General features: G+C 45.1%; 1 protein-coding gene across 1 annotated transcript in view; it reads right to left on the minus strand.

Moving 5' to 3' along the window:
- Positions 1-1307: 1307 nt before the first annotated feature.
- LCOR (ligand dependent nuclear receptor corepressor) overlaps positions 1308-23569 on the minus strand; it is a 73094-nt gene continuing 50832 nt past the window's right edge. Inside the window, exon 9 of the transcript XR_012803581.1 lies at positions 1308-3856. The gene's annotated coding sequence lies outside the window, so the exon portion shown is untranslated. The remainder of the gene's footprint in view (positions 3857-23569) is intronic.

A 23569-nucleotide genomic window follows, 5' to 3' on the forward strand; every position in this document is an offset into this window, starting at 1 on the left:
CATGCCTAAACACATATCAGGTAAACAAATATAGAGTTAATATATTCAAAATGGACGCTCTTTACCTGCTGATACTGTGGATGCATGTCACATAGGCAGGTGAGGCTAATTAACTGTGATTGGTTTTGTTGAATTGCACTGGGGTTTGGGGTATATATGCATTGTGCACTGCATTCAATTGCACCACCTTGAGAAAGGTCCCACTGGGGGACCGAAACGTCGGTTTTTGTGTTTTCTATCAAATATAGAACATTTTTGATTTACTTACCTGCGTGCTGTCCCTTGATGTCGTGTTGCAACCGGTATATATATATATATATATATACACATACACACACCAGAATATATGAGTTCTTCAATATTTGTTGATACCTTTTTTTATTTGGACCAACAATTTGTGTTGTGGGACAAGCTTTCAAGAGTTTTCCTCTCTTCCTCAGGTCAAGCAATACCATAAATATATACACACATATACATACACACTGTGTGTGCGTGTCTATGTATGTGTGCGCATGTTTATGTGTGCGTGTGCGCATGTTTATGTATGCGTGTACGCATGTTTATGTGTGCGTGTATATGTGCGCATGTATGTGTGCGTGTGCATATGTATACGTGTTGCTATGTATATGTGTGCGCATGTATGTGTGCGCGTGTGTGCACATGTTTATGTGTGCGCGTGCGCATGTATATGCGTGCGTGTGCATATATATCTATATCATACACACACATTCATACACACCTAAGCTCCGCAGGGCCCTGTGCCTGCAAAATGTCTCTGTAAAGTGCTATGTAAAACTAGCAGCGCTATACAAGAACAAGCCATTATTAATTTTAACAACACACATTGAATTGTACACATTCACATACACACAAAATTAAATATACATATTGTTTACAGTATGATATATACAGATTTGATTTTAAATGAGTTGTTAATATTTAACATTTACTACACACGTGCAATGGAATAAGGTTTAATTAATTAATTCTGAGCTACTCTCCTTTTCTGCTGCTGCTCTGACAGTTCTGTGGAGAAGATCATGTGACCAGGCAATGACTGATACATTTGTGCTCATGCACGTGCACGGCTGTGGAGGGGGCAGGACTCACAAAGGGGTGTGCCAGAGCCTGTTACAGAAAAGGAAGGGGTTGTGCCTTTCTAAAAGATTGCCAAAGAAACAAAAATGCTCGTTACATTAGAATACATTAAAAATTGTCTTTCAAAGTTGTTTTTTAAAAAAAAAGAAAATGCTACAAGTATTTTCTCACAGTACAGAACTGATTTATTTAAAAAAAAAAACACATGCAGGATATTGACTGAACTACAGCTTTAAAGAAGAATACAAAGAGATATTAGATATAGGTGACTATCTGGAGACAAGGCTTATATTAGATTATTACACAAAGATCCTTTAAAACCAGTCATATAGACTTATTTCCTTCTTGAGCCAAGATGCTAAAATAATATCAAAGATGCTAGCAGACAGAAAGGCAGATATTCTGCCGATGCCAATTCATATTGACCAAGCAGGATTTGTGAAGGGTAGGTTGGCAGTGAAAAAATATTAGAAGAGTACTGTATTTGCAGCCATGAACTTGCCAAAAACATACATACAAGAAAAGGAAAATAATATAATTGGCATGGTAGATGCCGAGAAGGCCCTCGACAATGTTAGCTGGGAATATTTGTTCAGTATATTACAAAGAATGGGAATAACAGGTACATTTTAAGATGTAATGAAGGCAATGTGTGCGGATTCAAAGGCCCAAATTATGGCAGCGGGGCTAATATCACAGAAATGTAATCTGCCTAAAGGAACAAGACAAGGATGCCCATTATTGCCCTTGTTCTTTAATATAGCAATTGAACTCCTGGTAGAATATGTAAGGCAAATGGAAAGTCATAAAAGAACAAAAATAGGACAGGTTGAAACAAAGCTGCGTTTGTTTGCAGATGACTTGCTATTAGTGATATCTAATTCAGGGTAACCTTTAGGGAATATACACAAAATTCTGGAAGATTTGGGGAAAGTAAATGGAATAAAAAAAACTGAAATACTGATATTTAACAAAAACAATCTAAAATGGGACAGAAAATTACCATTTAAAAAAATAATGAAAGCAATAAAGTACTTAGGCATAAATATAGATTTTGGAAAATTATATGCAAATAATTTCAAAATTACCATTATGAAAATCATTAAAGAACTGCAAGGGTGGCAAATCTAGCCGTTGAGCCTTATGGGATGATGCCAATTTGTCAAAATGGTTAGTTTTGCCAGATTGTTAAATCTCTTATCAATGCTACCCTTACTAATCAAACACAAAGACATCATAGAACTGAACAGAGCAGGTAATATATTTATATAGAAGAAAGGGAAAAGCAGGATAGCCATAAAAAAAATCTCCCAAAAGAGGCAGAAGGGTTAAATCTGCCAGATATTAGAATATAATTTAGCATGTATAGCGAGAGACATATAGGGGACCGGAGTCTAGAGAGGAATTATAACTCAGCCGTAAAAAGGGAACAGCAGATGTTATACTGAAGTCATTGTGGGAGATATTGTACGCAAAATGGGATATTATACCCTCAGAAATTAAAGAAAATACACTAATTAGGGACACATACAGTATGCTGCCTGGAAAGCAATCAGAAAGAACATGGGCTTTTCAAATACAGTGTCGAAATACTTGCATATACTGTAACAACACAGCCAGCAGGGCACACAGGAGCAGATGGATGCATACTGCTGCTAACCTTTACAAAAAACAGCAGTATCCCTGCAGACTTGGAATGCCGTATAAAACGTTTCCGGAGGTTTGTCGATATGTTCTTTCAGGACCAGGTTTTCATTAGGGGACAAGGAATTGATTTTTCTCTGAGGTATGTCTTTTCCCGGGATCAGGTCGATGGAAAAATCCCTGAAGTTCTGATATTTTTGGGGTAGCTTTTATCCACAATAAAAAGACACACAGTAGATTTTCATTTTGTCTACGTCTTTATTCTTCCAGGGATAGAGGACACCTGCTACTCCCGATTTGCATAGTTTTCTGGCGATGGGGCTTCCACAGGGTTGTTGCAGGATTTATTAACCGTAGTTACAGGTTACGGCATCTATTCGCCAACGTTTGCGCCGTCGTTCACTCAGTCGCTGATCCAGTTGAATTTTCAAATCGAGCGGACATTCTATTGTAGCAGGAGCAGGCAACACCTGGGTAAGGGCATCCTTAAGGTCCTCGCTTAACCCATGCTGGAACACCACAAACAGAGATTACTCCGACCAATTTACTTCTGCTGTTAGCGGTTTAAATCATGGTTCTCTTGACATAAACTTAACATTTCTTTGCCTTTGGTTTGAGTGAATATCGTCTTTCAAACATTTGTCTAAATTCTTGTATAAGCCTAGTTTCAAATCGTTAGTTATCCCCATCTAGCAATGAAGTCACCCAGGCCAATGCATTACCTCCCAGGTTAGAGATGACAAAGATCACCTTAGCCTGATCCGTCGGGAAATCTGTTTGCCTTATCATAAACTGCAATCGACACTGCATGTGGAAGGCAGCAAATTGTTTGGGGTCTCCAAGATATCGTTCTGGAAGAGGTAGGTTCTACCCCACATTCTGTAGAGGTAGCGAGTGGTCAGGCGCACCCCCTGCAGCTTTGTTCTTGGTTGGTGGGGGCTTTTGTGATTTTTGTCACTGCGCATCAGCACTATTCATTTGCACTGAAGTGTCTATTTGCGCTTGCAACCCACTTTTCTTCAAGAAATACATGTATGTTAACTTTGCTGCCAGAGTAATTGTTGTGCAGATGGTTGTTGTGGTAGAGGGCTAAAACCTTCTGCCTATTAGATGACTAAGACCGCAAAGACACAAAATAAGAGATCACATTTAGATCATATTCTTAATTCAACTATCAGCAAACTACATCCAAACTGTATTGAGAAAAGCCATTAAGGCTGCAAAGCATCAAAACAACTTTTTTTTTTAAAAAAAAAACCTAATGCCATTTATTCTAGAAAATGGAAAACAAACCTGTAGCTGCAAAAACAAATCCGGTTGTTAAGTATTGAGGCATCTACAGTAAAAATAGGTTGCAAAGACTGCATACAGTTTAAAAGCCATACAGTACATGTGAATGCCTTACAAATGGATAGTGTACATTAACTCAACACATACAGTACTATTTTTGCATGCTCTGTGTTCTCAAATTCAAATATAAAAAATATACATGTCGGTTATATTTGTAATGGATACTTGAAATTGCTGAATTATACAGGATTCAAATTCCTCTACAATGCAAGCCACTTCAAGAGTGGCTGTAAACACTGCAGCTTTTGATTATGGTTAAGGTCGCATATTTTTTCATTTGATTGGTGCTTAACAATATCTCAGATCTGGTGCATAAAGGTTAAGTAGTTTACATTGTGCACCTTAAAATCACACTATCAGCATGCATGGACTTAAAACTAGAGGTTTTTTCATGTGTTCTAGTTATGCTTCAATACAATAAATAATGTATTCTTTAATATACATTCTGTTAAGGGATCATTTAAAGAGGGGACCATGAACTAGACACTAAAAGGGGTCAAAATAAAGAAAAATTGGAACAACACACAATGTCTTAGAAGGCTCAACCAGGACTGAAAACATGCTAATTCTGTTAAATGAAAAATATACTGCTGTGAGAGATTAGCCTTGTACTGTAGGTAGGAGTGAGGATTGAGGAGTCCACACACACCACGTGCCTTCAACTAAAGTCTCCTTTATTTCCACTGACTGGGAAATACAGGGTATATACACTGCTGAAGCGAGCAAACCTCAACATAGAATTTCCTTCTCTTTGGTGCTGTGTGTGTCCCAGGCAATCCTAAGTATATGAAGCCCTACTTCCTAGCTGGCTTGTGAAGCTCTGTGACACTGCTCCCTTGCAGGTCGTGGAACTATTGGTTCTGGTGCTGGGTGGGTCCCAGCTGTTCCCAGGCAATCCCTCTAAGAACTGAATCCCTGCTTCCTAGCAGTCTTCGGAACACTGAGACAGGGAGGCTGCTGTGTCTTATAGACCTTTTAGTTCCAATCAAGAGTTGATTGGAATAGCCTGGCAGACCTGAAAGCTAAGGTGTGGTCACCCATGCCTGGAACAGTGAGGGAGTGAACCTCTCTACTCACTCGCATACCTCCATCCTCAGAGTGCTGTTCCACACACACTTGTCATTTTGAAACATCCCCCCTTCCCGGGACAAAATCCAGCCTTGCCATGGTCAGGATTGGAGAGGTGCGGATCGTCGTGGTACTTTGCAGAGGTCGGGGTTGGAGAGATGCAGATCGTCGTTGGTAGCCAGGGTCAGAAACAGAGGAACTAGGAACCAAAGTATAAGACAAGACTGTGGCGGCAAGGGTAGCAGTGAACACTTCGCACATAGGAAGGTTTATGCTCAGTCGATTTGCCAGTGGGCCAGCTGAGCATATATAGGACCAATGAGGTAACAGACTGGAGGAGGCGCATCAGTAAGACTGACCGTGATAGGAGGACAAGGTGCAGGAGACAGGTGTGGGGAGGATCCAAGCAGAAAGATGATGCGGTCCATGCGCGCGCTGACCGCGCGCCGCGCAACGATGGTGTTGCCGTGTGGGCGGAGTCTGGAGGCAGGACCGGAGAGCGTGGTATTAACATCCGCGCGGGATGCATGCGTGCACCTAGCATGGCGGCTGGCCCAGGAGAAGGGAGAGAAGTGTCATGGATGATGGAAGGAGTGGGGGGACCAATCACGGTTTGGGGTAAGTGATGAGTGCACAGAGCGCGTCGCGGATCATGGATCCTTACAGTACCCCGCCCCTCTGGAGTGACCTCTGGGCGTCTCAGGAAGGGCTTGCGTGGATATTTGGCGTGGCAGACCTGGACAAGCCTGGGAGCATTAAGACGGTTGCGAGGAACCCAGGACCATTCCTCGGGTCCAAAGCCCCTCCAGTGTAGGAGATACTGGATTGACCCTCTGGAAATCCTGGAGTCCAAGATGGACTGGACTTCGTACTCCTGTTGGCCCTGTACGAGGCGAGGAGCTGGAGACGAGGACGAATCGGGGAAGCGAGGATCCTGGATAGCAGGGAGACATGGAAAACCGACGGGATCCTCATAGAGGGAGGAAAGCGTAGATGGTTGCCACCAGGTTAACCTTCTCCAAAATGGTATAGGTTCCAATGAACCTACGTGCCAGTTTTAGCGTAGCGATCTTGAGGCGGATGTTCCTTGAAGACAACCATACCCTGTTTCCCGGGTTGAATTCTTGAATGTTCCTTCGGTGATGGTCCACCTGTGTCTTCTGTCTAGAAGTTGCCTTCCTAAGATTCTGCTGTATTCTTTTCCACGAATTCTGAAGCCAGAGAATTATGTTGTCTGCTGCCGGTACCCCAGAACAGGGTGTGGTGATGGGCAGGAGAGATGGGTGAAACCCATAATTGATGAAGGGCGACTCCATGGGGGATTTACTGCACAGATTGTTGTGTGTGAACTCGACACAAGGAAGAAGGTCAGTCCAGTCATCCTGGGTGTCTGAGATGAAACAACAAATGTATTGCTCCAGTGACTGGTTGGTTCGCTCTGTCTGACCATTGGTTTGGGGATGGAAGCCCAAAGAAAAATGTACAGAAATACTTAATTGTTGGGAGAAGGAACGTCAGAACTTCGATATAAACTCGATCGAAAAAGATTACCTGTGGCACCCCATGAAGGCAGAAAATGTCTTTGACAAAGATGTCTGCTAATTTGGGAGAGTTGGGAAGGCCCTTCAACGGAATAAAGTGGGACTGCTTAGAGAAGCGGTCATCCCTTTAGACACGGGCAGTTCTACTATGAAGTCCATGTACAGGTGTGTCCATGAAAGGTCTGGGATGGGAAGAGGTCGAAGGAGTCCTGGTGGTTTGTTCCGAGGAGTCTTATTCCGAGCACGTTGAGCACGCAGCAACAAATTCCTTAATGTCCTTCTGCATGCCAGGCCACCAAAAGGTCCGCTCCACAAGGTCGGTGGTTCTTATAGGATGACCAGATGACTTGGTAGAATGACCCCATTCAAGAACTTTACTCCAATGAGGTGGTGAGGTAAAGAATAGCCCTTCTGGAACTTCGAGACCTTCTGGGATGTGGGACTGACCTTGTACGATCTCTCTCAAGGCATCAAAGTTGTTGGCGGAAAGTATGTATTTAGAGGGAAGTATGGTTTCCTGACGATCCTTGGTTTTGTCGTCCACCAAAAACTGACGGGAGAGGGCACCGTCCTTGACATTTTTTTAAGCCAGTAGGAAAGAAATAATATAATTGAAACGGGAAAAGAAAAGCGACCACCGGGCTTGTCAAGCCCGTAGGCGACGAGTGCCCTCGATGTAGAGTAAGTTCTTGTGGTCAGTCAAGATGGTAATAGGATTCTCTGTGCTTTCCAAAAGATGTCTCCATTCTTCTAGAGCTAACTTGATAGCTAGAAGTTCCCGGTTACCTACGTCATCATTTTGTTCAGCTGGAGAAAAATGTTTCAAGAAAAAGGCACACGGGTGAAGTCTGGCTTGAGGAGTCTTTCTCTGAGACAGAATAGTTCCGACCCTGACGTCTGATGCATCCACTTCTAAGGTGAATGGAAGTTTGGGATCCGGAAGTATGAGGATGGGTGCAGAAACAAAGGTGGTTTTCAGATGATCGAAGGCTTGGCTAGCCGCCGGTGACCATGAAGTAGAATCTGCACCTTTCTTTGTTAAGGCTGTAATGGGAAGAGAAATTTTGAATGAACCTGCGGTAATAATTTGCGACGCCCAGAAAGCGCTGTACAGCATTGAGAGTAGTGAGACGAGGCCAATCCAGGACCGTCTTCACTTTAGCTGGATCCATGGTGAGACCTGTGTCAGAAATGATGTATCCGAAAAATGCTGTGGATGTTTGGTGGAACGGACACTTTTCCAGCTTGGTGAACAAATGGTTTTCACGTAGGTGTAGCAGTACCTGTTTGACATAGTCAACATGTTCCTGTGAAGACTTAGAAAAAAATCATTATGTCAGCCAAATAGACGATAAACTGATTGAGCAGGTCCCTGAAGATTTCATTAACGAAGTCTTGAAAGACGGCAGGGGCATTACAGAGGCCGAAGGGCATGACGAGGTATTCATAATGGCCATCTCGAGTATTGAAAGCCTTTTCCATTCGTCACCCTGGCGAATACTTACCAAATTGTAGGCCCCACGCAGGTCCAGTTTGGTGAAGATGGTGGCCCCTTGGAGGCAATCGAAGAGTTCAGAAATCAATGGCAAGGGGTAAGTTTTTTATGGTGATCTTGTTAAGAGCTCTATAATCGATACAGGGTCGTAGAGATCCATCCTTCTTCACAAAGAAGAAGCCTGCTCCGGCTGGGGAAGAAGATTTTCGAATAAACCCCTTTAGTAAATTTTCTTGAATGTACTCCTTTATGGCTTTAGTCTCTGGAAGAGAACGTAGATATGAGCTTCCCCTAGGAGGTTCTGAACCGTGTAGAGGGTCAATACGACAATCGAAGGCACAATGAGATGGCAGATGCTCCGATCTAGCTTTATCAAAAACATCACAAAAATCTGTGTAAAACTCGGGCAAAGTTACCTTCTCTTCTTTAGGAGCAGCAAATCCGCATATACTTTTGATGGGCACTGCATAATTCTTAGAACATGAAGCGCTCCACAGGGCAGGTTCCTTGTCATTCCAATCAATAGATGGGTTGTGAAGTTGGAGCCACGGAAGGCAAAAATCACGTCGACCGATGGAGTATGGATAGCATCCAGCTGAATCTCCTCCGTATGGTCCTACACTGTACGTAAACGGAAGTGTGGTCTGTAAAAAGATAAATGCTGGTTGCAGTGGTCGACCATCAGTTGCTTCCAACCCTACAGGGAATCTCTTGCGGATGAGGGAACACTTCGCACATAGGAAGGTTTATGCTCGATTTGCCAGTGGGCCAGCTGAGCATATATAGGACCAATGAGGTAACAGACTGGAGGAGGTGCGTCAGTAAGACTGACCATGATAGGAGGACAAGGGGCAGTAGAAAGGTGTGGGGAAGATCCCAGAAGAGAAATATGCCAATGATGTAGCCGCGTTTGCGCAGTCTGGAGGTGGGACCAGAGAGAGTTGTATTAACATCCGGACGGGATGCGCGCGCCTAGCATGGTGGCTGGTCCCAGGAGAAGGGAGAGAAGCGTCATGGATGACAGAAGGAGTGGGGGGACCGTTCATGGGTTGGGGTAAGTGATGATTGTGCAGAGCGCGTCGCAGATCACGGATCCTGACGGTAACAGGCTGAAACTGGAAATTGAGGCTTACGTCCTAGTCCCATCTGACTCAATTCCAATTGGTCAGTTTTAATTGCCCACTCTCCTTAAGCCCAACTCTGTTGACTGTCCTAAAGCACTGTCACCTCCAACAGCCCTGATTGGCCCATCACAGACAAGCCCTCGGTCTGTGATTGGCCGACGTAGCATCTGTGCTGTGATTGGCCCACACGTAGCATCTATGCGCCGTTCGGTCGCACCCAGTCCTCCATGGTTTCATATGGAGGACGGGAAGCTATGTAAACCCCTGCCAATCACAGTTATTCAGATTAGATCAAGACTTTCAGTCTGAGATACAGTTGGTGTGTTACTCCAAGGATTTTGCCAGAGACACGCAGATCCAGAACGAGGCTCGGTTGTATAGATGAGCGGCACTTTTAAACGTGCTAGGGCACAGAGACTCTCAGTGTATGAAACACATCCTGGGTAAGTCTACCGAAGAGGTGCCCAGCACTAAGTGGGCTAAGATTCCCCCGTACCCTTGTTTTGGTTATTGTAACCCTGAAGCTGTGTATTGTGTTGCTCCTGTTGGCTCCGGACAAAATAAACTCCTTTGTTTTGTCTGACATTTGCAATCCCATGTAAATTCTCCTGGTCTGCTGTGACAATGAGTATATATTGAAACCCTGCAGAACTTTTCTCCAGGGGACCAATAATGTCAACACCTATCCATTCAAAAGGGGTCATTACTCTTAAAATAGGTACCAAAGGAACTTTGATTTTACCCTTAGGGGCAACTATCTGGTACTCAGGGCATGAAGTATGAAGCCTAGAAATTCGCTACCTCTATAAAATCCCAGCTAAAACAACTTTGCCAGGAGGCATGCTAGGGGTTTCTTCCTGTTTACCACTGCCACATGACTTATTTGGCACATCTCTGTCTCTCCATCACTGCCGAAGAATTGCCACTTCAATTTCATTTTTTTTCTTCTTCTTTGACTTTCATTTCTCTTTCATATTTTCTGTGTCTTTGACACTGGTCGACTTCCGATGGGACCTGTGTATCTTGTTCTCTCCTCAGCTCTATCCCGAAATAGGTTGTGAGAATTGGATTAGTTCGACACCGGCACTGAATTGCAGAGCTTTTTAGTTCTAATCTTTGAACTTTCTGACTCTGGACTTTCATGGGTTTCCTTAGGGCAATATCTTTTTACAAGAATTGGCTGCAGCTCCTCACGCTTTTCTCGTTCTTCTTCCACTCTGGACTTTTGTTCAGCTAGCTCAGCCTGCCTCTGTCGCTTGAGCTCTTCAAACCACCGCTTTTCCATGATGCACTTAGCTTCCTCAACCTTAGAGAGGACCTCTCACTTAATCTCATCTTTCCATTTCTCCAATTCTTCTTCTACTCGCTTCACAACCAATTCTTCCACGCTTTGTGCTGTCTCCTCCATGTCACTGGCAAGATCATCTGCATCTAGCTCAGCATCATTGAGCTTGAGCATTCAACCTTGGTATAGTTCTCATCAATTCTGACTGCAAACCATGTCATCTCTCTTTTACAGTCGGCAAATTTGTAGTCATGTGTTTTCCTTTCTTGATTCATTAATTTATTCGAACTAAACCACAGTGATGCCTTTCTCAGCATGCTATAAAGGATACATTTCTGCCTGAACCTTTATAGTGGCTGCTTTCATGGAAAGGAATCTGTTTCAGACAATGTAACTTGGTTCTTCTATCCTGCATTTTGTGGAAAGCAGATTGAGAGCACTGAAATGGCATTGCAAATGGACTTATTATAGGAGCCCATAGCTTGCTTGGTAATGATGTAGGATCTATATCCGGAATGAATCACACAAGGAGCTTTCTTCACATCCCTGTACTGTCTTTGTTGCTGATACGTTCCAATATTTGACTGAAGTAGAATCAATCATTGGTTCAAGTGTTCATACTTCTTTCTTTGCTGTTGCATTCTCCAAATTGACTAAATAACGCGAGCTGCTTTAATATTTGGATAAAGCAGACAAAGCTTTAATTCCTCTATATGGCGATGGATGCAGAGTGTTTACGCAAATAGTTTTCTTGCTCCATTCATCCTTGTACACAAGCTCTGTCGTATTTCTGAAGGGTTAGAACGCTTCCCTTCTTTCTTTTAAAGTCTGCTCTGACCTGAGAAAGTTCTAATTGAAGACACAGGGATTTGCTCTCTTCATGCTTCAAAGCAGCCACAGACTTTTCCAGTGCTAACAGCAGGTCTGACCTTTCTTGTTCTATTTGTTTCTTTACCTTTTCTACTTCATGGAGTTCCTTGCAGATTCTCCTGAATATCCAGGACCTCTTCAAAGGTTCATTCTTCAACTTACACAGCTGTGTGTTGAAACTCTCGTTCTGAGAGACTTCAAGCTCTGCCTTTACCTCCTCATACTTCCGCTTCCAGGCAACAAAAATGTTGCCCAAGCAGCTCTGCTTCTTGTCCATGGTGGCAGGAGCAGCGTTTGAGGACTCCAGATCAGTCACCATGTCCTCCAACTCACACCGCAAGAGACGCTTTTTCTTCTCCAAAGATGCACACAGCGTTAGCTGTAGACCGGAACCTCTGTAACTTGCTTATCAAATTATTCATGGAGATCATAGTCAAGCCTGGCAGATTGCAGTACATGTGTTCGTGCATCTTTTGCCCAGTTCAAGGAATCGTTGTTCCTTTTTGTTCACGCACAAATCGGCTAGTCACTCAAGGACACAGAACAGCTTGGCTCCTTTCTGACACATAATTTCCTGATGTCGCAGGGTAATCTTGAAACATTTCTGCAACTTCCACTGTAAGTTGAAAACCTCTTTTTGTAGTAATCAACATAGTTATAACTCATGAAGAGACATGGCTATTCACATGTTACCAGATCATTACACAACAAAAATATAAAATCCTTCATTTTGGTACTTTCCTGTGTTCCTTTCTACTCACCACAGGAGGCGCTATCCCGCCATGATGTCATCCGGCAGGTTCGCTCTCATTGGCGGAACCACCGGGGGGCATGGCCACCGTGCTCGTCGACCAGTATTGAGCACAATTTTCAGGAAAAACTGGCTGTGCAGCGTGGCGGCCACCCCTTGTAGTGCGCCCGGCCCCATTGAGGGGCGACTCTTGTCTCTGCTGCACCGCCATAGTGGGCACTGCAGCAGGCAGCGCGGACCTGACCTTAGCTAATCAAGAGTTGATTGGAACACCTTAGCCTAGTTCTCCTATGTCTGGAAACTCTTCACTTCCTCACAACTGCACACAATGAAAAGGTTTGTCAAACAGTTTCATAGAAAAGTCTAGGTTTAAAAACAGTGCGTCTATGAACAGATATTAGGAAAGATCAAAACAAATGTTTCTGTAACAGGCTATCTTTGGTTTTAAGAAGTAATTTTAAACAGCACTGCCTCTGAAGTAGATAAATCCAGTTTGAAAGTTGGCATACAGTGGGAGAAACATTTGACAGGTGAGGCACGAGTAGTAGTAGTAAGAACTCCATTTACCAGGCTTCCCCACCTCCAGCTTCTTCTATCCAGATTTCAACGTCTCACTCCTTTGCTACAGGAGACATTGGCTTGCACGGGAAGAAAGGAATCCCATGGGCTGGACGATAGACAAGGGCCACAGAGAGAAAGACCGGAATTGCTGGTAGAAAGACAGAATCAAGTCTAAAGTGGCAGTTTTGGGCCAAAAATCCCCATAGACTTCAACAGCTGCTACAGACTATATAGAATTTACCTCACAGGAAGAGAAAAAAAACAATAGAAGACAAAGAAAAAATGTAAAAAAAAAAAAGTTCTCATGGGAAAAATATGCATTGAAGGGGAATAAATCCATTCAAAATTACATCTAAAAAAAGAATGTATAACTATTAAAAAAAAAATGTATACATACATTAATTCCTGACAACGTAGTCGCATTTTAGAAATTCTATTGCTCAATATATTTTTGTAATAATTCTGATAGATTTAATTTTGTGGAGTCATTTTAAATTGATTTATTCCAACTATGAACAATTTCCATTGTTAGGATCACGTGTGATGTCAGTGACGTTACGACGTTCGTGGCATCCCACGTCACACCTGTCGATTGGCTCAGCAGGAAATTTAAACAAGGAAATAACCCTGCATTGCTGCTCATAGACTCTGCTAGGCAGAGATGTACAGTAGTACAAGGGATGTACAGTAGTACAAGGAAAGCTTTATCAATGTGTTATGTTTATCCAATCTAAACAAAAAAGTAGCAATGCACTGCTTCCCTCAAAACTCTGCAAAGCAGAGCTGTTCTCAATAGTGCAAAAGAAACTTTATAAATACACAAAGTGTCTACAGTCTGAATAGATAGAATCACTATACTTACAGGGAATTATAATTTGTTGCATTTATTATTGTTTCTACGCATCGCATTCATTGTATTTCCTTATCACATCCCCACACTCTTCCAGAGAGGGATTTATATACTCAAACCTTGGCTATCTCTCAGCTAGCACACCCCACTGTATCCCAGTATTTTTCTCAAGATCTAAAATGGTGTTCAGATCTATTTTCCATGCCAATGTGCATTTAGGCTTTGTAGGGAGTGGTTTTGGGGGTAATAGGATGTGATATACAGGCCTGCACAACATACGGCCCACCTGGCCTCTCTGTGCGGCCCGTGATGACTCCGGCCGGGCGCCAGTTAATTACATAAATAATTAAAAAAAAAGTGTTAAAAAAAAAAGTTTAAAAAAATGGCGTCGATTCATCCCCTCCCTCCCCACCCCCGGGTTTTGCGGTGCGCGGGGGCAGCAGCAGCATGAGGAGGATGCGGCAGCCATGTGGTTTTTTTTTTCAATAGCAGGATGCCAGGGGGCGGGTTGGAGGTCAGAGCATGCCGGGGGCGGGGCTTAGTACCGGGGTGTGTGTGTGTGTGTGTGTGTGTGTGTGTGTGTGTGTGTGTGTGTGTGTGTGTAAAACGGGCTTTGTGAAAAACGGGCTGGTGGGGAGGTGGGTGTGAAAAACGGGCTGGTGGGGGGTTGGGTGTGAATAACGGGCTGGTGGGGGGGTGGGCTGCTGACATGTGAGGAGGGGTGGACTGCAGACATGTGAGGGGGGGGGCTGCTGACATGTGAGGGGGGGTGGGCTACTGACATGTGAGGGGGGGCTGCTGACATGTGAGGGGGGGGCTGCTGACATGTGAGGGGGGGGCTGCTGACATGTGAGGGGGGGCTGCTGACATGTGAGGGGTGGGCTGCTGACATGTGAGGGGGGTGGGCTGCTGACGTGTGAGGGGGGGTGGGCTGCTGATATGTGAGGGGCAGGGGAGGGAAGTGATGTGAGGTGCAGGGGGGAGAGAGTGATGTGAGTTGCAGGGGGAGGGTGTGATGTGAGTTGCAGGGGGGGGGAGAGTGTCATATTGAGGGGAGGGGGAGTGTCATATTGAGGGGAAGCGAACAGGGGTGTATCATATTTAGGGGAGGGGGAGAGTGTGTCATATTGAGGGGAGGGAGAGAAAGTGTCATATTGAGGGGAGGGAGAGAGCGTGTCATATTTAGGGGAGGGGGAGAGAGTGTCATATTGAGGGGAGGGGAGAGTGTGTCATATTGAGGGGAGGGGGAGAGAGTCATATTGAGAGGAGGGGGAGAGAGTGTCATTTAGGGGAGGGGGAGAGTGTCATATTGAGGGAAGAGAGACATGGGGGGGATGCTGACTTGTGGGGGGGATGCTGACTTTGGGGGGGGGGCTGCTGACATGGAATGGGCTGGGGGGATGTGGAGGGGGGTATTGTATGTTTGATGTGGAGGGGGGTATTGTTTGTTTGATGTGGAGGGGGGTATTGTATGTTTGATTTGGAGGGGGATATTGTGTGTGGGTGAGGGGGAGAGATGGAGGTATGAGAGATAGATGGGGAGTATCGTAAAGGTTGATAGTGAGGGGTTCTGGGGGAGATATGAGGATGATGATGATGATCATGAGGAGAGGTGCTGGAGGAGAGGTGCTGGAGGAGAGGTGCTGGAGGAGAGGTGCTGGAGGAGAGGTGCTGGAGGAGAGGTGCTGGAGGAGAGGTGCTGGAGGAGAGGTGCTGGAGGAGAGGTGCTGGAGGAGAGGTGCTGGAGGAGAGGTGCTGGAGGAGAGGTGCTGGAGGAGAGGTGCTGGAGGAGAGGTGCTGGAGGAGAGGTGCTGGAGGAGAGATGATGATGATGATGATGATGATGATGATGATGATGATGATGATGATGATGATGATGATGATGATGATGATGATGATGATGATGATGATGATGATGATGATGATGATGATGATGATGATGATGATGATGATGATGATTTAACCCGTGCGGCCCAAAATTTTTTTTCCTTGGAGCAGTTCAGCCCTTCTCACTTTACGAGTTGGGCAGGCCTGTAATATAGGGTTGAAATGACCCCTACTGCAAGTAGTTGGGTAGAACACCAATATTCAAATGGGGATAGGTGGCAAGGATTTCCAGATTTATAAATAGATTGGATGAAATGTCATATCTCTAGAAATCTGAATAATTCTGAAGATGGGAACTTGTAAGAGGTTAGGAGAGTTGTGAAAGATGTTATATTTCCTGAGGTTATTCAATCCCAAACTCTGCCAATTCCATTCAAGATCCAGATTTGTGCGTTTTTTTTTAACCCTGGGGATAAAATACGGAGTTTGTAAATAATAGAAAGCTGGGAGGGCGAATGTGGTCTGTCTTATTTTAGCTGGGAAACAAGCCACATTTTCCAATTCCACCTCTTTTCAAATGGGTCAACATGCCAGCTAGTAAGCGAATGTCATTGGGCCGCTCTGAAGTAACTCTTTAAATTTGGGAGGGCAAGACCTCCATCTACTTTCGAACTATGTAGAATGGATCGACGAAGGTCTTTTGTTTTACCATATGAATTGTATAATTCTGTTTTGCATATATTTTAGGTCCTCCTCTGAGATCATCACTGGTAGGGTTTGTAATAAAGAATTTTAGGTGAGATATCAATCTTAACAGTTGTGTACCTACCAAGCCAGGAGATAATATATGGATTCCATGAGACTAGATCTTTTACAATGAGTTTCAATAGTGGTTTAAAGTTTGCTGCATGTAAGGTAGAGTATTCTCTAGAAGAGTCTAGAGACTTGAACACCAAGATATTTGATATGATTTGAGTTCCATTTAAATTTAAAGAGTTTAACGGTTTCATCAGAAAGATTTATATTTAATGCTATCGATTTTGAGTTGTTTGTTTTTGTATTCGGAGATGACTCCATATTTCTAAAAAAAATTAGAACAGAATGGGCAGGGAAATCAGAGGCTTTGTGATTGTCAGCAATACGTCTTCTGCAAAAAGTTCAATTTTAAAATCAGTATTTTATTTTTTTCTCAAATATTTTTATTAGGCAGTCATAGAATATACAAACAGAAATCAATATGCATATCCTAATACAAATTTTTTTTTTTAATTTTATGGGGGAAAAGATTAGCAAAACAGTTGACGTGAAGGGAGGCCTACCGAACGGGGTAAGGCCCTAGGGAAAGAAAGAAGGAAAGAAAGAAGGGGAAGGGGAGGGGGGAGGGGCCGCCCCTCCTGGTCACCACGTGTCCACCTCTGATGGCCTATTTATGAGTACAGAATATCATGAGCTTCTTTTTCCCGGAGTGTTCTCTACTAGACTAAAATGTGAAAAATTAGAAATTAGAGTCGCCCTACAAGGTTATCCTAGGTTCCCAGATTTTGTAGAAAGCTGTTGTGCTTTGCTTGAGAAGGGCTGTTAGTTTCTCCATAAGCATCACCTCGTTGATTCTTTTTTTTATCATTCCTTTAGAGGGCGGGGGGGGGGGATAGTTTCTTCCAGGAGGCTGCAACCTCACATCTTGCCGCTGTGAGAATGAAGAAGATTCATTTCCTCATTGGGCGGTCAATTTCTTTCATTGGCCTGCCGAGTAGGTAGGTCAGTGGATCAATAGGTATATCGAGATTAGTAACTTATTTTAGTAAAGTTTGGACCATTTCCCAATATTTCTTAATTTCTGGACATGACCACCACATGTGGGCCATGTCGTCCTTTTGTCCACAGCCTCTCCAACAAAGATCAGGTGCCAGAGGGTAGATTTGCTTTAGTCTCACTGGTGTAAGATACCAGTGAAATAGTATTTTGTAGATGTTTTCTTTGGTTGTGGTGCATATGGAAGTTCCTGAGGCTGCTTCCCAAATATCTTCCCAATCCTCTCTATCGATGTTTATGTTCAAATCCGCAGCCCATTTAAGCATATAATCATGAATTGGGGGGTCCGCTGAAGACTCCAATTCAGCATAGATCTTTGATATTAAAGCTTTTTGGTGAGAGCTGTCCTTGCATAGTCTCTAAAACTTAGTGAGAGGGTGAAATTCCGGATTTGGGGAATTTTTTTGGGTGAAATGTCTAATTTGGAGATATTTAAATGTGTCCAATTGTGGCATTTCATATTTAGCACGCAAATTTTGGTAGCTCAGGAGCTTCCCTAGGCTCAATATGTCACCGATCGTCCTGATCCCCTTCAGTTTAATTTGGTCGTATGATTTGGAGGCACATCCGGGAGGGAATTTAGGATTATTGAAAATTGGCGTGAGTTGCGAGCTGGTGGAGGCCAGACTAAATCTGGTCTTGGCCTTCACCCAGACCTCCCATGTGATTCATCTCCCCCAGTTTAAATTTATATAAGTGCATATCGCCTTTATTCAGGCTCCAGAGGCATGCTGGCAGAGAATGCATTTTGGCGTACTGAGATTCTATTTCAAGCCAACATCGCTGGCCAGGGTCCGCGTTCCATATGGCCGCTTGTTTTAATTGGGCTGCTTGATAATATTTAGAGATATCTGGGACCCCTATGCCCCCCCTTGCTCTTGATGTTATCAGTACTGATCTAGCGATTCTGGGTCTTTTGCCCCTCCAAATAAAGTTGAAAAGTCTATTTTGGATATTTTTCAGTTCGGAGCCAGGAACATGGATTGGCAGTGTTTGGAAAATGTATAGTAATCTAGGGAGTATGTTCATTTTTATCGAGATCATTCTTGTAATCCAATATATCTGGTAACCTTCCCATTTATCCAGGTCTCTCTTAATTTTTTCTAAAAGAGCTGGGTAATTATATTGATATAAAGATTGGTAGTTCTTTGATACATTCACTCCCAGATATTTAATGTATGAGGAACTCCATCTATAATTAAAGTTCAATTTGAGCAGTTTCACTTCCAAATCTGAGAGATTTAGATTGAGGGCTTCAGATTTATCGTTATTTATTTTATATCCAGATATTTTGCCAAAATCTTTTAATTCCCTTTGAAGGTTGGGAAGGGAAGTTTGGGGTCTGGACAGGGTCAGAATAATATCGTCGGCGAACAAGGAAATGTTGTAGTTTGTAGTTTGTTTTTCCAATTACTATGTCCTGAATGTTTATATTATTTCGTATTTTAGACGCTAGGGGTTCAATAGTGAGAGCAAAAAGATGGGGGGACAAGGGGCAACCATGTCTTGTTCTGTTTTTAATATGAAACCTCTCGGGGTTCCCACCAGGTAATCTAACTAGGGCAGATGGGTTCTGGTAAAGCGCCCGCACACCCTCAAGAAATGAGTCTTTAAGACCGAATTTTTTCATGGTATTATCAAGGAATAGCCAATCAATTCTGTCAAATGCCTTCTCTGCATCTAAACTCAATAGCATTGCCTTGGTACCTGTGAGGTGCACATGATCGATTATGTTGATTATCTTGCGGGTATTGTCCGATGCCTGGCATCCCGAGACAAACCCAACTTGGTCCATATTTATTAATCTGGGTAGAATTGGATTTAGTTGATTCGCCAGGATCTTGCTGAACAATTTGAGATTGTTATTCAGGAGGGAAATTGGCCTATAGCTACCACATTGTGTTGGGTCTTTCCCTTCTTTGTGTATGATGGCTAGAGTGGCCAGGGACATTGACGATGGGATCGGATTTCACTCCATGAATGAGCTAAACAAATTTAATAAGTTGGTAAACAATATTGGAAGAAATTTCTTATAATAGACATTATTAAAGCCATCAGGGCCAGAAATTTTTCATGTTTTCACGGCTGCAGTTAGTTCTGCTTCAAAATGTTGGCATTGAGTAATAAATTTTCCTCCTCTGTTAATGCGGGGAGGTAGCAGTCATCTAATTTGTAATTGCCTCCGACCCATTTGAATCTGGGGGTTTATTCCGGGTCCTCAAGTTATATAGTTTGGTGTAGAATTTAGTAAATTCTTCTGCTATTTTTTTTCCGCTGTATAATATCTCACCAGACTTATTTTTAATCGCTGTTTTTTAGGTTTTTTTTCTGCACCCCTCTTAACTTGCTAGCAAGAAGTTTGTCGGCCTTGTTGCCCTTGTCATAGTATTTTTGGTTAGTCCATTTAAGGGCTTTTTCTATGTTTTCCAACTGAATTTGCTTTAGCTCGTTTCTGCATGTGGTACAGCAATTTGTATATTTTTTTTGAGGGATTAGATTTATGTTGCTTCTCTAGTTCGAGGATTTTATCTGTCAATTCTTTTATCATTTTTACTTTGACTTTCTTTTTATGGGATGCAATTGAGATAAACTTACCTCTGATCGCCGCCTTATGGGCTTCCCATAAAATAGCTGGAGATGAGACAACCAAAATTGATATTAAAATAGTCTTTGAGGTCTTTTATAATTTCTCTTTCCACCTCTTGGTTGTTTAATAAAGAATCGTTTAATTTCCAATTGTAGGAGTGCGATTTCACAAATAGGATGGATATTGTCAGGGTAACAGGGGCATGATCAGACCATGTGATCGGGCCTATGTCAGAATTAATAGCGGCCTCTAAGATATTCTTGGTAGCTAGGAAATAATCGATCCGTGAATAAGTCTGGTGAGGGAGGGGGGGGGGGAATAAAAGGTGTAATCTTTCTGGCCCTGATGGTGGGCTCTCCAAATGTCCATCAGAGAAAACTCTTTAATTATCTCTTTAAACTTTTTCCCAGTTTTATGAGATTGGGCAGAGTTCGAACGGCCTGGAGTAAGCGATTTATCTTCGGCAGGATTTAATACCATATTTAAATCACCGCCTATTATTAATGAAGATAAGTATTCAGGGTCCACCTTCTCGAGTACTTTTTTTTAGAAACTCATTTTGGTTTTCGTTTGGGGCATAAAGGTTAATCAGGGTGATCGACGAGCCAGAGAGAGACCCATACACCACTAGAAATCTACCTTCTGGGTCTAGTGTTACTTTGTTAAATTGAATGCAACTCCTCGCTTTTTACTACTAAATGACGAGTAGTAACCCATTGGGAATACATTTTTGGAAAGTTTTTGGTGGATCCTGGGATGTGAAGTGCGTCTCCTGAAGGAATATAATATCCCCCCCCCCTCCCGAACTCTTCATTTCTTGAAGAGCTAGTCTCCTTTTCCTATTATTTTGTAAACCTTTTACGTTTAGGGAGACCAATTTAATTGCCGAATGGTTAGCCATTATGTCTACCCTTAGTATGGAGTTTTAGGGCCTCTTCTTTCCCAGTGGGGAGGGTAGGGAGGGGGAGGGGGGGGAAGGGAAGGAGGGAACAGTTTCGACATTATACATGTTATTGATAGACCAGAAATATTGAATGCATACAATCCGACATGCATCGCAATTGAGTCTCGCGGTTGATTGTCACGGCGCATAGCTTTTCAGAGGGGAGGGTGTAGCTGGTGGGAATATGTGGGAAAGGAGCTAGAGGAGCTAGTTCTCCATCCCAGGGGGGGGGTGAATGGGGAAGCGGGGGGAGTGATGGGGGGGGGCGGTAAAGGGGGGGTGGGGACAGATCCGAAATTCACTTTAGGGCCTTTCAAAAGGGAAAGAGGTAGCTGGAAGGGATGTGTAGGCTGGGAGCTAGAGGGGTGAGTTCTTCTACCCAGAGGGGTGGGTGGACGGGGAGGCAGGAGGAGGGGATGGATAAGGGGGGGATGGGTGGGCGAGAGGGGGGGAGGTGGGGTAGCCCTAAGTCTATTGTATAGACCAGCGTTTCCCAAACGGTGGGTCGCGACCCGGCACCGGGCCACGGCACCAAAATTGCCGGGTCGCAGCGAGGCTGGCCGCGCGGTGTCTCCCGTCCCCCCTGCTCAATTTTAAAAAAATGCCGGCGATTTCCCCCTGCGGTCCCGCGCGCTTGCGCAGGGCAAGCAGGGCCTGCTCCCTTCCTCCCCCCCCCGCTCCCAACGTGGGACGGAGGAGGAAGTACCAGCTCCTCTGCGTCCCGCACGTTACGGAGTTCAAGCTCCTACTGCGGCCAGCTTCCCCAGCAGCCAGCTTCCCGAGCTCACCTCCCGTGGCACCCCCTCCCGAGCCCACCTCCCGTCCCCCCAAGCCCACCTCCCGTCCCCCCAAGCCCACCTCCCGTCCCGGGCAACAGGGGATATCGGGGGCAGCAGGGGAAAGCGTCCGGCGGCAAGGTAAGTCACCCCACCCAGTCACTGCCTCCCACCCAAGTGCCCCTGGTCCCCCTCCCACCCACCCAAGTGCCCCTGGTCCCCCTCCCACCCACCCAAGTGCCCCTGGTCCCCCACCCACCCAAGTGCCCCTGGTCCCCCTCCCACCCACCCAAGTGCCCCTGGTCCCCCTCCCACCCAAGTGCCCCTGGTCCCCCTCCCACCCTCCCACCCAAGTGCCCCTGGTCCCCCTCCCACCCAAGTGCCCCTGGTCCCCCTCCCACCCTCCCACCAAAGTGCCCCTGGTCCCCCTCCCACCCTCCCACCCAAGTGCCCCTGGTCCCCCTCCCACCCTCCCACCCAAGTGCCCCTGGTCCCCCTCCCACCCAAGTGCCCCTGGTCCCCCTCCCACCCAAGTGCCCCTGGTCCCCCTCCCACCCTCCCACCCAAGTGCCCCTGGTCCCCCTCCCACCCAAGTGCCCCTGGTCCCCCTCCCACCCTCCCACCCAAGTGCCCCTGGTCCCCCTCCCACCCTCCCACCCAAGTGCCCCTGGTCCCCCTCCCACTCTCTCACCCAAGTGTCCCTGGTCCCCCTCCCACCCAAGTGCCCCTGGTCACCCTCCCACCCTCCCACCCAAGTGCCCCTGGCCCCCTCCCTCCCACCCAAGTGCCCCTGGCCCCCTCCCTCCCTCCCAAGTGCCCCTGGCCCCCTCTCCAGTCACTCACATCCGTCGTTGCCTGTAATTCACTGTTTGTGTCTGTGTGGGTATAGGGGAGAGCGAGTGTGTGTGGGTATAGGGGAGAGCGAGTGTGTGTGTGTGTGTATCTGTGTGGCTGCGTGTGTATCTGTGTGGCTGCGTGTGTGTCAGTGGCTGCGTGTGTGTCAGTGGCTGCGTGTGTGTGTGTCAGTGGCTGCGTGTTTGTGTCAGTGGCTGCGTGTGTGTGTCAGTGGCTGCGTGTGTGTGTATCAGAGGCTGTGTGTATGTATCAGTGTGTGTGTCAGTGGCTGCGTGTCTGTCAGTGGCTGTGTGTGTGTGTATCAGTGGCTGTGTGTGTGTCTGTGCAGGCCCTATAGGCCAGTATAGGCGATAAAATTTTTAGTGGGTCACGAAGGAGAAGTTCAAAAAATAACCGGGTCACGGAAAAAAAAGTTTGGGAAACCTTGGTATAGACCATAAATCGTGAGTTGAAGTAACCAGGGGATTTAAACATGTGAACTGAATACTAACATTTCGGCTAGTGAGTTGGACGTTGGGGGTGCCACACCTATGCTCGGTATGTATGGGCAGCAACTTCTCGGAGCTGGGCAGGGAGACTTTTGCATGGGATTAGTTTTGGTGAGCCGTAAGTTTGAATGGGGGGAAGGAGAGAGAACGTCTCAGTAGCATCGGTGTATGGGATATCAGCGGCATCGTCTCACCCCCTCCCACTCGCCTGGCCCACAAACCCTTCGCCGCTTCAGATTTCGACTCCGACGGATGGGGTCAGTTTTCCTCCTGGAGCATCAGGCTGGTATTCTATTGGAGACCAGGTTTCCGAGCAAAGCCACCTCCACACCACCCACCTCCCTCTCTCCCAAAACTTAGAATAAATGCCCAACGGGGCAACAATTTCGCTTCTGCGGATGTCGCGGGAAAGCGAAGATCCTTCACAATTGGCAGCTGGCTGCAGGGGAATTTTCACCCGGCTCTCGACAACTCCGCAGATGGCATCTTCCTACACGGATCAGGCGAGGCGCTCCTCTGGAACTCGCAGGCCGACTGTGGCATCAGCGGAATAACAGTTAAGGTCAATTGTTTGAGGTAAGACCTCTTTGGTTTCAGCGGGAAATTATTTGTTTTTGGTTTGGTGGAAAGCAATTCTCTCAGAT

The sequence above is a fragment of the Ascaphus truei genome, chromosome 8 (assembly GCF_040206685.1).
Source record: "Ascaphus truei isolate aAscTru1 chromosome 8, aAscTru1.hap1, whole genome shotgun sequence".
In the NCBI taxonomy this organism is placed as follows: Eukaryota; Metazoa; Chordata; class Amphibia; order Anura; family Ascaphidae; genus Ascaphus; species Ascaphus truei.